This window comes from Silurus meridionalis, chromosome 27, assembly GCF_014805685.1.
Source record: "Silurus meridionalis isolate SWU-2019-XX chromosome 27, ASM1480568v1, whole genome shotgun sequence".
NCBI classification, from domain to species: domain Eukaryota; kingdom Metazoa; phylum Chordata; class Actinopteri; order Siluriformes; family Siluridae; genus Silurus; species Silurus meridionalis.
In genome coordinates, this window is record NC_060910.1 from 11,345,806 (window position 1) to 11,358,662 (window position 12,857).

The following is a 12,857-nucleotide window of genomic DNA, read 5'->3' on the forward strand; positions in this document are numbered from 1 at the left end:
GACCTTTTTGTCATCCAAAATTTTTATTTGGATTCAGCTCTCCTTACTGGTATGACATCACTCCAGGTCTTGTTAGTTCTCCCACTGGAAACCCTGATGGCTGACGTCACTCAACCCTCGCCTATCCTTTCTGAGTGAATGAGCAAGGGAACTTCTTTCAGTGGGTACACATTCCGAGTCCCGACCAGGTTCATTTACTGTGACATGATATAATATTTCACATGTATGTCCTCCACCGGATTCACAGCTAGGCTGTGGATCTGACATCCTAGGATACTGTGTAAATAACACTTTGCTGGACCCTGGAGGGTTATTGTATGGTGCAACATAGCGATATGTTAATGTTAATGTTTATGGTGATTGGTCATTTTACTGTCTGTAAGATGCTGGTTTTACATCTGAATTGGTTATCTTAAAGAAGAAGTGTTAACGAACAATGGTGTCATTAACCGTTTTGAAAAATATTGGCCAAAAAGAAAGATCTATCATCCGATGCCCATTATTAAAAAATTCTGAATATCAGCTGATTTATCGGTCACGACGATATATTGGTCAACCACTAATCTCATCCACCTTACTTAGCTGGGTAGTATTCCTATAAATTCTGCATGAGATGTGCATTTGAGATCATAAAAGTATCACAGCTTTTGATGTAGAGGAAACGTGCTTCTTTAGAGTCAGGGCAGGATAACACACTTTGAGTAAAGTGCTATCTATGCTCCTACACATACATAAGTTTACTGACACACACAATTGGCTAGTGTTGCTGTGATTAACAGGGAAAGAGCATTGCATTAATCCCACACTGGGACTAAGGAGTAGTTTTGCTTATTTGGCTGTCAGTCATGGGTGTCTGTGGTGCTGTTGGGATTCTCGCAATCTCATAACGATTAGGTGAACTCTTTTTCATGGTTGTGACACTCCCTGCATATCTAAAAGTAAATGTAAAAATTTCTATGCACACCATACCTTTTTATCTCTTACCAAATGTAGCCTACTTTTATTTATTTATAAAATAAACAAAAAAGAAATAGGTTTTGATGACAACATGGGCTCTAATCATCCACTGACTTCCACTCTAATCATGACACTGACATCCACTGTTTACAAATGGCACATTCAAATTTCAAGTTTATTTCTATAGCGCCTTTCACAATGGACATTGTCTCAATGCAGCTTTACAGAATTTAAGAATTTAAGGGAATTATGTGTATTTATCCCTAATGAGCGGCCTGGGGTGACTGTGGTAAGGAAAAACTACCTAGATGAATGAGGAAGAAACCTTGAGGGGAACCAGACTTAAAAGGGGAACCCATCCTCATTTGGGTGATAACATTGCTCCTTTTACCTTGTCACAGAAGAAAATCCAAGTATGACCTAGGATTGTTAAATGTCCATCACTATTATTATCTTTTTATTTTTTGAATTAACTGTAATATTAATTATTTGAAAACAACTGCTATTGGGTACTTGCTGTATAATATAAATGCTCTACATTGAGCTGGATAGTATGTCCAGAGATGATTTTGAGATGATTGTCCAGCATGATTTTCAGACTGCCGCAGCTTGTACATCAGCTCATGCTGACATAGAGAGTCTTGTGCGACTGCTGCTTGTCTGAGCGAGTCGCCTCGTCGTGTGTTTATATACTTACCCAGCTTCTGGCAGATGATGGCACGCTGGCACATATCTTCAGCTACCCCTCATGCTCTGTTTGTCCCATTGTCACTTACCCTCTGCTTTGTTTATTCTGACTTTGTTAATCTGTGCCTTTCCCTCCCCTTTAAAGTTGAACTCTGGGATATGTGATGTGCATCAATGGTAATCAAATAAGTTGGGTACTGTGAGAGGTCTGCACATCATCAACACTAAACTGAGTGTCAGAGTGCAGCTGTCACATTACATGCCAAGAGAAAGTGCAGTCTGCTGCTCTAAGCAGTAAACTGAAAAAGAAAAAAAAATTAAGGGGACAAAAAAAGCGAAAAGTTGTTTTGTGTGACCTAAAAAGCACCAACACTTTAAGCTTTAACCTGGAGAGCCAATAAGCAATCAGCATTCTGTTCCCATTTGAACTCTTTAACCAATTAAAATGGCAGATTGGAGTAAAGATTTTAACATGCATGAAAAATGGCAGATTAGGAAGGGAAAGAAAAGAAATATCACGGCTAATTATGCGGTCAACGGTCTGCCATGATGCCATTGTACCTTCCGTTTAATTTGCACATAAAACTGCTCCTTTATACTGGTGATGTTTTAGATCTTGTAGTCAGGGGAAAAAAAATCCCACAGCTTTCAAGTGCCTTGTTTTAATGAGTCCACCGAACATTTGGAGAGCTGTTTTTGCGATTGAAAGAAAATCTGCAGCACCAATCCTTTTTTTTACTTTATAATGAGGACATATAATTAGTATGCATTAGTATTTCATTGGAATTTAGTCACTGTTTACCTTGCTTCAACCATGTTGCTATAGGGTTGTGATAATGAGTGCAGTTTAGGAGTTCATGGCTTTGTTGCAAAAAAGGCAATTATTTATTTCAAGCTCGGGTGATCAAACTTTGTAGTGTCAAATGTGAATAATCAAATCATCCAATATGTACTAGGTCCTTTTTAAAAAGATAAAAAGGAATATTATTAACATATCTTTACATACACAGTTTAAATAATCCCTATTTTTTACTCATGGCCTAATGTGTAAATAGTAAATAATATGAACGATATGAAAAACAAAATAAAAAGGGAGGAACTGTATCATAAAAGCATTAAACATAATGAGACATGCAGTTATTGGAAAATAACTAATGAAAGAGGTGGTGATGCAATTAGTAAACCACAATGGATTATTATCTAGCATCCACCATGCAAGTCCCTATACAAACACTAATGATCTCAGAGCTACTCTTATAGAAAATCACCAACTGAAATTGAAATTTAAAAAATATATAATTTTTTTTATATGTGATATATATTCTGTCCAATCAATAAATGGCCTCACAGCTGTCAATGCATTCAGTATCAATGTAAAAACCAAGGAATCAGGTCAAAGCACTGCAGAGCTTAGAGACAGGATTGTTGCAAGGCACAGATCTTGGGATGTCTGCAAAAAATCGCTGCCACACTAAAGATTTTCCTTCATAATTGCCAAATAGAAGAATTGTGGCACAACTAGGACTCTTCCACAAACAACCATAACTGCAGCCCTCCATCGATCTTGGCCTTATGGCAGAGTTGCTATATGCCTCTCTTCAGTGCAAAATCTTTTTTTTTTTCAGTGCAAAAGCCCACTTGGAGTTTATCAACAGGCAGCTGAAGGAATCTTAGACTGTGAGGAACAATATTCTCTGGTCTGATGAAACTAATATTTATCTGTTTGTCCTCAATTCTAAAAGTTATGTCTCGAGAAAACTATGCACCACTTATCACCTGCACAAAGCCAGCTCAAAAGTGAAACATGATGGTGTCACCATTATTCTGTGTTTTTTTTATCTGCAGCTGGGACTGGGAGACTGGTCAGGCTTGAGGCAAAGCTAAAAAGTGCAAAGTACAGTGATATCCTAAAAAAAACCCTGTGTCTTAGAGTGACCCAGATCCAGAGTCCTGACTTGACCTGACCCTAGTGAACATCTCTGGAGAAACCTGAAAGTCCCTGTCCACCAGCGATGCAACCAATGCAGATTGAGAGGATTTGCCATGAAGAATGGCAGAAAATTCCCAATCCAGGTGTACAAAGCTTGTTACATCATACCCTAAAAGACTTGAAGCTGTAATTGCTGCCAAAGGTGTTTCAACAAAAGTACAGAGTTCCAAATACTTAATCAGACATAATATACTGTATCATGTGTGCATAAGAAATATATGCAAAAGTAAAAAAAAAAAAAAAAAAAAAAAAATGAAATAAAATAAAAAAATTAAGAGGGGTCCGAATACTGAACAATGTATATATTAAGGGTGTGCAATGCAATACTTTTTATGTGCAGAACATAGTCCCTCAGGAACCTATTAAGTGGCGTACCGCAAGTTTGTTTAGTAGAACTTATCTTTAAGGAATTAAATATTAAATGTAAAACACACACACACACAAACACTGCATACATACACATATATATATGAACATTTCTTATGTTCAGGACATGGTTTCTAAAAATTTCATGGTTTTCCATAACACCATAATACTACTACATGGTACTAATGGTGCCATAACCTAATGCCACCACCTTTTCTTTCCTGAATTTTTTTAACACAATTTCTGGGCCAACCTAAAAAAAAAAAAAATCCTCTTCTGCCTATCTTTTTTTTTTTTTATCCATAAATACTTTGCTGATTTTTGCAGTGCTTGCCAAAAACGCAGCTCATCCAAGCTCATTTGCAGCAAAGTCCATTATGATCATCACTTTCGGTGATGAATTCCCCATGACGGTGGCGGCGCTTGCCGCAGCCTCCACACGTAATGACATTCTGCTCTCACTGGCAAAGCTCCCATGCAGATAGCTCACTCTAAACTGTGTGCTTGACAGACAGCGTGGGCCTGCAAAGTCTGTGAAGAGGGTATCTGTCAGTTTTAAAGGGGCAGAGGGTGAGTTATTCAAAAAACATTATGGCAAAACAGCTCGAGGAAAACACAATTCAGCTTGCAGCCAGGGATGCTGTGCTTTACAGAGGGTTCAAGGTCAGCGATGCGTATAGCAATGTGTTAAGGTCAGCACAAGGTTGAATTTAGATTTTTTTTCTCTCTTTCAAAAATCTACCCTGAGAGCAATGTTCCAGCTATGAACTAGCAACATGTTACCACCCACTGCTATTCAGGGTAGAACTTTGATAGTGCAGCAGGCTCAGTGTTAAGCCTAAGGCTTTGGCTGTGCAGTTTCAGTAATAGAAGAAGACATCTTGCATACCTGAACTGCGAGACTTGGCTTTTTTGCTCATCAAGAGAAAAGAAAATGAAAAAATAGAGAAAAGAAGGAAAAACAGCTTTATAAGCATCAGGCTACCAGTGATGGGAGAAATTAAGTTTGATGCTCCATGAAACAAAATGTGGGCCGTGGCAGTGGAGGCAGTGGGCTGATAAAACAAAAAAAAAAAAGGACTACATGACAGTCATTCCATCTGAAATAAAACAGTCTGTGGACACAGTAAGCTTATCTTGTCAAGTACTGCATGTCTCAGCAGAACAGAGTCCTCGGTGAGGGTGGAGAACTGGAGCAGCTGCCTGCTATCATGGCTCTATTATCAGAGGTTAGCTCTTATAAACCTGAGGGATCAATGCCTCATGAGTTAGATACTGTATTACATTTGGATACCTGGGGGTTTTGTAGAGCAGCCAAGAAAATAGGAATGTATGAAAGAAAGTCAGGAATAGTCTTTAGTCCGTATAAGTATTTGCAGGGTTAACATAAAGTGACTAGTATAAATATTACATGAATAAATAGGTGAAATATTAAAGAGATGCAAACATAGAGGACAACATTTTTAGTTGTACTTTGACAGAGGGCTTATAATAGAATTACAGAATTACAGTACATACGCTCCTGGGTGAGAAGGTATAAAGGTTTCAACTCATTTGTCAAGATATTAGCAAGAATTAAACAACAAGTGTACATGTCTGATCTATTAATCCTGCTTTCAGTGATGGCCTTAATATTATGCCCTAATTCGAGGTAGATAACCAAATATGACTAATCTTTTTAGGAAGAACTCATAGAAGATATTTTTTACACCCACAAATTACTTTTAATTTTACATCAAACATTTTAATCATTATCATGAGTTTATTTTTGTGTGCAAGAATGGTAAAAAAGTATATTTCCTTTTTTCTAGCTTTTCTCTCAACAGTTTACAAAAGGTTGCATGAGTGCATTTCTATGCATTTTTCTGTGTTATTCTTTGTTAAGCTTTTTTTTTTTTAGATTAGTTCAGGTAAATGAATAAATTAAAAAAGTTTCCAACAGTTTTTATTAAAATGAATTACTTTTGATGCGGTTTATATACTCTATGGTCTTGCCATTGTTTTTTGGATGTACATTGAATTAATCTCATCAAAGATGTATTGAATTAATCTCATCACTGTACTTTTTGAAACATTACATGCATAGTCTATAATGTGTGTGCAGTATGTACTAATAAATAGAATTGTGCTTTAAAGTGGTGGTTTTGTGGTTGAGTAAATTCTACTGAGTGTATTACAAGTTTCGAGAAGATTTTATTAGCCTTTGGGTTAATTTTGCTATGCAAATCCATCAAACCTCATTACATTATAAAGTTCAAAGTTCTTCATTCAGACCTATTTTTTAGTACTGATGTCACGGTTTACTTGAGTGTAACCCTGTTCCCTGAAAAAGCGGGAACAAGATGCTGCATCTCATAACGATATGGGAGCATTCTTTGTTCGACTAGATATAAAGCATATGTGTCAAACACACCAAGTATTTGGCTTAAATAACCTTGGTGGGTGATGTCATCTGAATTTGTGCACCTGTGAGGCTATAAATAGAAGGGACACGGACACACCTTCAGGATAAGCTTTTGTCTGAAGAGACGTCTGGACACGCCCACAGAGCGGCAATGAGGCGTAGCACCTATTGCACAGTGTTACACTCAGATGCAGAGACGTTCCCTATCAAATGCTACACTCGATGCTGCTGCATCGCATACTTGCTGCAAGGAGACACTTCTTGCTAGAGTGTTGGAGGATGCAACCCCCCCTGGTTAAATAGGCCCTAACTCCTAGAGGTAGAGCTTGACCACTCTTCTTGTAGGCTAGGGCAATGGCATCCCTTACTCAATGTGACATTGTTTGATTAGGCGCAGCCACCCCCTGGTTGTGGCTCCCATAGCATATGAAAAGATGCTCTGTTTTATGCCACTGGCTAGTGCAGTGGACATAAGTCTAAAGAGTAGGTGAAGTCTCTCTCACTGGAGGAGTTAAAGGCTTTAAAAAAAGACCGTCTGTATGATTGAGAATGGAACTTTAGAAAGATAGTTAGGGTGAGGATGCAAAATATCTGTGACTAGTCCAGGGTCAAAGTTTTGACAGGATGACAAGACAGATAGAGCCTGCAAATTATGCATTATCTTCACAGAAGTCATAGCCATAAGAAAACCTACCTTTAGAGTCAAAAACGTGACAGGTGCTGACTCTAGTGGTTTAAATAGGTCACAACCAGAGCCTCAACCACTACAGTTAACCCATGCAGGGACTGTTCCTTTAGTGGTTGGCTTAGTCGCTCCATTGATGAAGTGGACGCCCAGAGGGTGCTTGACTACAGAGGGCCCTTTAATTAGAGCAAATAATTTTTTTGCAGAAACTTCAGCACTCAAACAACTTGGCAGTAAACTGGGCTTGCATAGTGTGTCATACACCAGCCTCAAAATCACACTATCTGAGGGCATAGCTTTTTCTAGTGGAGGGAGCCCTAGTAATGTCTGTATTACACAGACCCTGAAAGTAGCAGAATCTGTACCTGCAGAAAATTTTCCTTGCAGAAACTTCAGTGCTAAAACAACTTGGCAGTGAACTGGTTCCGCATGGTGTGTCATAAGGCTCCTAGGAGCAAAATGATTGTGGGGAAATGCATGAAGAGGCAGGCTGGCCCAAGTCTTGCCATTGCGTCCAAACCCAGAGGTGCTAGAAGAGCCAACTGGTCACTCAACACCAGCTCCATCAGCAAGAAAGCCCAGCAGCATCTGTGCTTCCTGAGAAGGCTGAGGAATGCCCACCCCCCATCTTGACCTTGTTCTGCAGACACCATCAAGAGCATCCTGAGCAGCTACATCACTGCATGGTTTGGGAACTGCACCGTCTTTGATCGCAAGACACTACAGAGGACAGTGAGGACAGTTGAGGAGATCATTGGAGTCTCTCTCTCCCCTCTATCAAGGACATTTACACCACACGCTGCATCCGCAAAGCCAACAGACCCTTCACACACACTCTTCACTCTCCTACCGTCAGGAAAGAGGTTCCAAAGCTTTCAGGCCCTCACATTCAGACTGTGCAACAGTTTTTTCCTTCAAGCCATCAGGCCCCTCGACAAACAGTACTAAACTCTACCGAACTCTCACAAAGATTCACTTAACTGTGTGTTACTGAACTGTTACAACCTGAACTCAAACACACACTCAATGCTCATTTCAATTTATACACATCTATGGCTTCAGCACCACCCATTTTATATTATTTTATTATAATTATATTATACTGTTTACATGCTGTTTTGCACACCTTTTAATTGTAGCTCTTGCTGTTTTTGCACAGCATTGCGTTTACATTTACAAATACACTGTTTATAGATCTCTTTTGCACAGTGTACTGTATCTACTTTATTATGTGTTTTGTGCAGCTGTCCCACAATGTCCTGTATTGTCTGTTTGCACTAAGTTGAACACAATGCACTTTATGTGGCTAGTACAACTTAGTCCTTAGCTCTGTTTTCTGTTAGGTAGCTTTATGCTGTGTGATGTAGCTCTATGTTGTTTTATGTAGCACCAAGGTTCTGGAGAAATGTTGTCTCATTTCATTGTGTACTGGCATCAGGTTTATATGGTTGAAATGACAATAAAAGCTTCTTGACTTGACTTTCTGAAGACACATTTTGGACACAATGTGGTCTCTGAAGACAAAGAAACTAACTATTCTTCCTGCTCTAATACTAAAGTAACGGCGACTGAAGGTGACACTCTATTTCACTGAGGGCACCTTCCAAATCCAAGCAACCAAGAATGTCCTTCTCCTAGAGCTGACAATTGATGGTGGTCACCAGGTGGGATATGCTATCCTAACAGTCTGGAACTCTTGTGAATTATATGCTGATAGATATAAACAGCTGTTATTCTTGGTAATGGAAAGCAATTAGAAACATCTGCACACTTGGCGGTGAGCGATGCCTTCCTGAGTTGCCTGCTTCCCAGGTGCCATTGGGAAATAATTACATCATTGAGACACTGCCGGTAAGCCTCCAGGACTGGTACTGATCTGTGAAGAACAAGAACAGAGCTCCTCCTTTTCTGGACAAAGAAAGCAAGTGTTCAAAAGTTTCCATTCCCAGAGTACAATACACATGGACAAACAATTTAATAATTATAAAAGAAAATAATAAACAAAATGAAAGGGTTTTACAGCTAGATTTAAAAATGTGATATTGTCTGGTAAAAGTCAGTACTGTTGAGTTTTAAATTCTGATTGCTTATTGATTCAATATCTACAACAGCAGCTCTGACAGAAGCACCAACTAAAAGTCAAATCAAAGGTTTATAGTAATTGTTTATTTGACATTGTTGGAATGAGTCTCTAGAGTAAGTGCTATGTAACAGCTATTGTAAAACTATAACTTTAAAGTTTTGTCAGTTCTGACATGCATTTACAACCTAAATTCTAATATTTGTTCTATTAAATTGTATTAATTTATTCACAACTATTCTCTTCATTTTGTAGCGTTTCTTTTGGCTGCACTGCTTACAGTATGTGTATGTAGATGTTAGATTTTTTGTCCAATCAGATTTCAGGCTTTATGTGCTGCCATTTCAATCTAATCTGCCCCTGGCCTGCAAAGTCAATACGGCTGGCTCTTTTACCATAGTCTCCTTAAGAATTAGCTCTGTTTCTTTAACCAATCAGATTTAAAATTTGCCTTACAGGGCGAGCTAGCTGGCCCAGAATAGCGTCAGCATTTTTCTATCCTCTGATTGGTTGGTCAGAGGGAAACGGTTACAGCCAAGTTTGACTGGCAAAACATGTCTGGAACACTCTGCACACAAATACATCTGAATTGGACCTTTTTACACCTACGGTGGAAGAGAAATTTATTTGGTTTCAGACATATTTAAAAATACATTTTCAAGAAAAGCTAGACAGTGTGAGAAGATTTTGGCTAACCTAGCTAGCTTGTTTCAGCCCGAGGAAGGGTTTGTTCACTACTTCCAGACCAGTAAATACGAGCGGTACCACTGGCTTACAGCCTCTGAGGAGCGTGCAAATTATGAGTATGCATCTCTGGTGAGAAGGTAGGATTTTATTTACATGTTTATGTTTTTTGTCATGTTATTTGACAAATATTGATTCTGAACTGCTCCAGATGATGTAGGTGCACAGTTGCGGTTGTAGTGTAGAGGTTTGGAATCGTCTTAACTGGGTTTCTTGCTTTAGTAAAATGCCTCTCTCTCTGTTATGGCACACATTGTTATATTGCGTTTTTTTGTATAGTATTGATGGTTTCTATAATTGTGACATGATAGTGGTGGTATTAAGAGGTGTATTAAGTCTGGTAAATCCCCACTGAAGGCCCAGGTACCAAATGCACAGCCCACCACTGATATTTTGGAATGATTTGTTGAAGAACCCATATTTTATTTAAATATGTTATAGTTATATACTTTTATATATATATATATATGTCTATATATATATATATATATATATATATATATATATATATATATATATATATAGTTATAATTATAAGTTATGAATCATGTGTTATACTAATTTACATGAAACAGGTGAAACGAAAAAAGAAATAAAAACATAAATAAACAAAGTCTAAATCACATGCTATAATAGATGATATTGCTAACATTTCCAACTTTTGTTTTGGTGAAAATTGTGTATAATCACAATATGACCACACAAAATAAATATAAATACTGTTATGAAAATAATTGCCTCCTCAGGGGGTAATCCCCCCTGTGCTGAATACCCTTTTCTTCAATTAACTGGCAAAGCCCACCTAATCACCTTTCATCACTCCTCACACTCCCACTGTGCCAAGCATGTGGAGTTTCTCCCATGAAAGCATGACTGTGACTTTAATGACTTTGACCAGACCCCTATGGAGGGATGTCATCTGTAAATACCACCAGCCTCTGATGATCTGGGTGGAGCCGTAAAGTGGGAACAGTGATATTGACTGACGTAGTGGCTATAGAATATGTGGCTACAGAATATGTAACTCCAATGTACTTAGTAATTACTTTGATTAATACATCAGCATCAAAGCACTTTACCTTCTTTTTTAAATGTCAAAAACATTATATTAAATAATAAAAGTTAAGTAAAAGTAATAAAAGGAAAATCATAACAAATATTAAAAGCATAATAAAAGCATAACAAACTATTTGGAGAATATAAGCTGGTTAGTGGACAGCGTTGAACTGTGCAAATAAGTGATGAAATTATCATAAATCAGAAATGAAAATAAAAAACCTTAGTATGCCAAACACAGCGTTAGATGCTGAAAAATGTTGTGTAATGTTTCAAATGTAAAATTTTATTAAATTTGTATTATTAATTTGAAATATTGAACAGTGCTGTTTTGACCTAAATTAATTTCTCATGAGATTTAAATTGTAGCAACATTATTTTGTTGGCAAGGCTGTAATTCCACAGGCAAAAAGGAGAAAAAATGTCTGTCAGTGCAGATGAGTCCAAAGGTAACCTGATGGAGTTGAATATGTTGATTCTGGCTGGCGTACGTGTCAGAAGAATCTGTAAGCTCAGCTCATGATAAACAAGGCAGCTGGTGTCATGTGAGTGCAAGCGGAGACAAAGTGCGGAGTATTAGCAAACACACGTGTGCCAGTGGTGAGCGAGTGGAGGGCAGAGCTAGACGGAACGAGCGGTAAGAAACACCTTTCAGCTGATGAGATTAATAAGTGTGCTCTGTTTCAGTCCAATGACTCCAATAAAGAGGAGAGAGACACCAGCCTCGGAGAGAGACACCAGCCTTGGAGAGAGACACCAAGCAGAGACAAGCGAAAGGGTCGCCGGAGAAAGAAGTGCCGGCTGGTGAGTGCACTCGGGCCAGAGGAAGGGGGCCCAATCCGCAAGTGTGTGGGTGAGCCCCAGCGTGAGAAATGGAAAGGAAAGTCCCAGGGTGAAAATGAAAGCTCTTCTTGGTGAAATTTTGCCTGTCCCTCTTTCTTCCAGCATGAAATCATTGGGATGTATTACAACAAGTCAAGTCAAGTTTATTTCTATTGCGCTGTTCACAATGGACATTGTCTCAAAGCAGCTTTACAGAATTTAAGAATTAAAGTGAATTATTTGTGTTTATCCCTGATGAGCAGACTGGGGCGACTGTGGCAAAAAAAAACTCCCTTAGATGTTATGAGACCTTAAGAGGAACCAGACTCAAAAGGGGAACCATCCTCATTTGGGTGATTAAGAGTGCGATTATAAATCTTAAAACAATACAAAACACCAGAGAGTGGGAACACGCATACACTGACAAATCCACAAAGGCCAGGCAACATGTTCATGCTAAAGTCAGAACAGCCCTTTCTTTAGGAACACACAACAGCAATTGCCACTTGTGTTAATGGATGAACTAAACATTTAATCTCTATCCATGACATTGGCTCTCCCAGTATGGATGTGGGTAGCATAGCTAGTGCCCTCCTATGTATTATCTATGTAATTGTTCATATTTTGACTAAATTTGCTGGTAGCCATCTTTGCGAATGCTACTCATATTTGCGTTTTACTTGCCACCTTTCCAGGCCCAACTGTATAAATCTGTTGTCAAAATTACTTTACCTTATGCAGCAGCAGCATGGTTCTTAATATCTTTATGAAAATACACAACATAATACACTATGGACTCGCTCATCTAGATCTATTCTGCTTACACCAAACAGATCTACATTTAATTTTTTATAAATAAAATCTTGCCAATATCAACCAGAGTTTTGTTTTGATTGTCTGAAATATATCTAAATGCTCAGAATAATGTGAAAAGTACACTTGTGCTACATAGCTATCTCTTTATTCATTATTACAGGAGCAATACTTTTTCTCATCTGTTTTTGTGTTTTTCCAGGACCTGTGATTTACACACTCTTGATAGATTTCACATCAATTTTTTATTAAT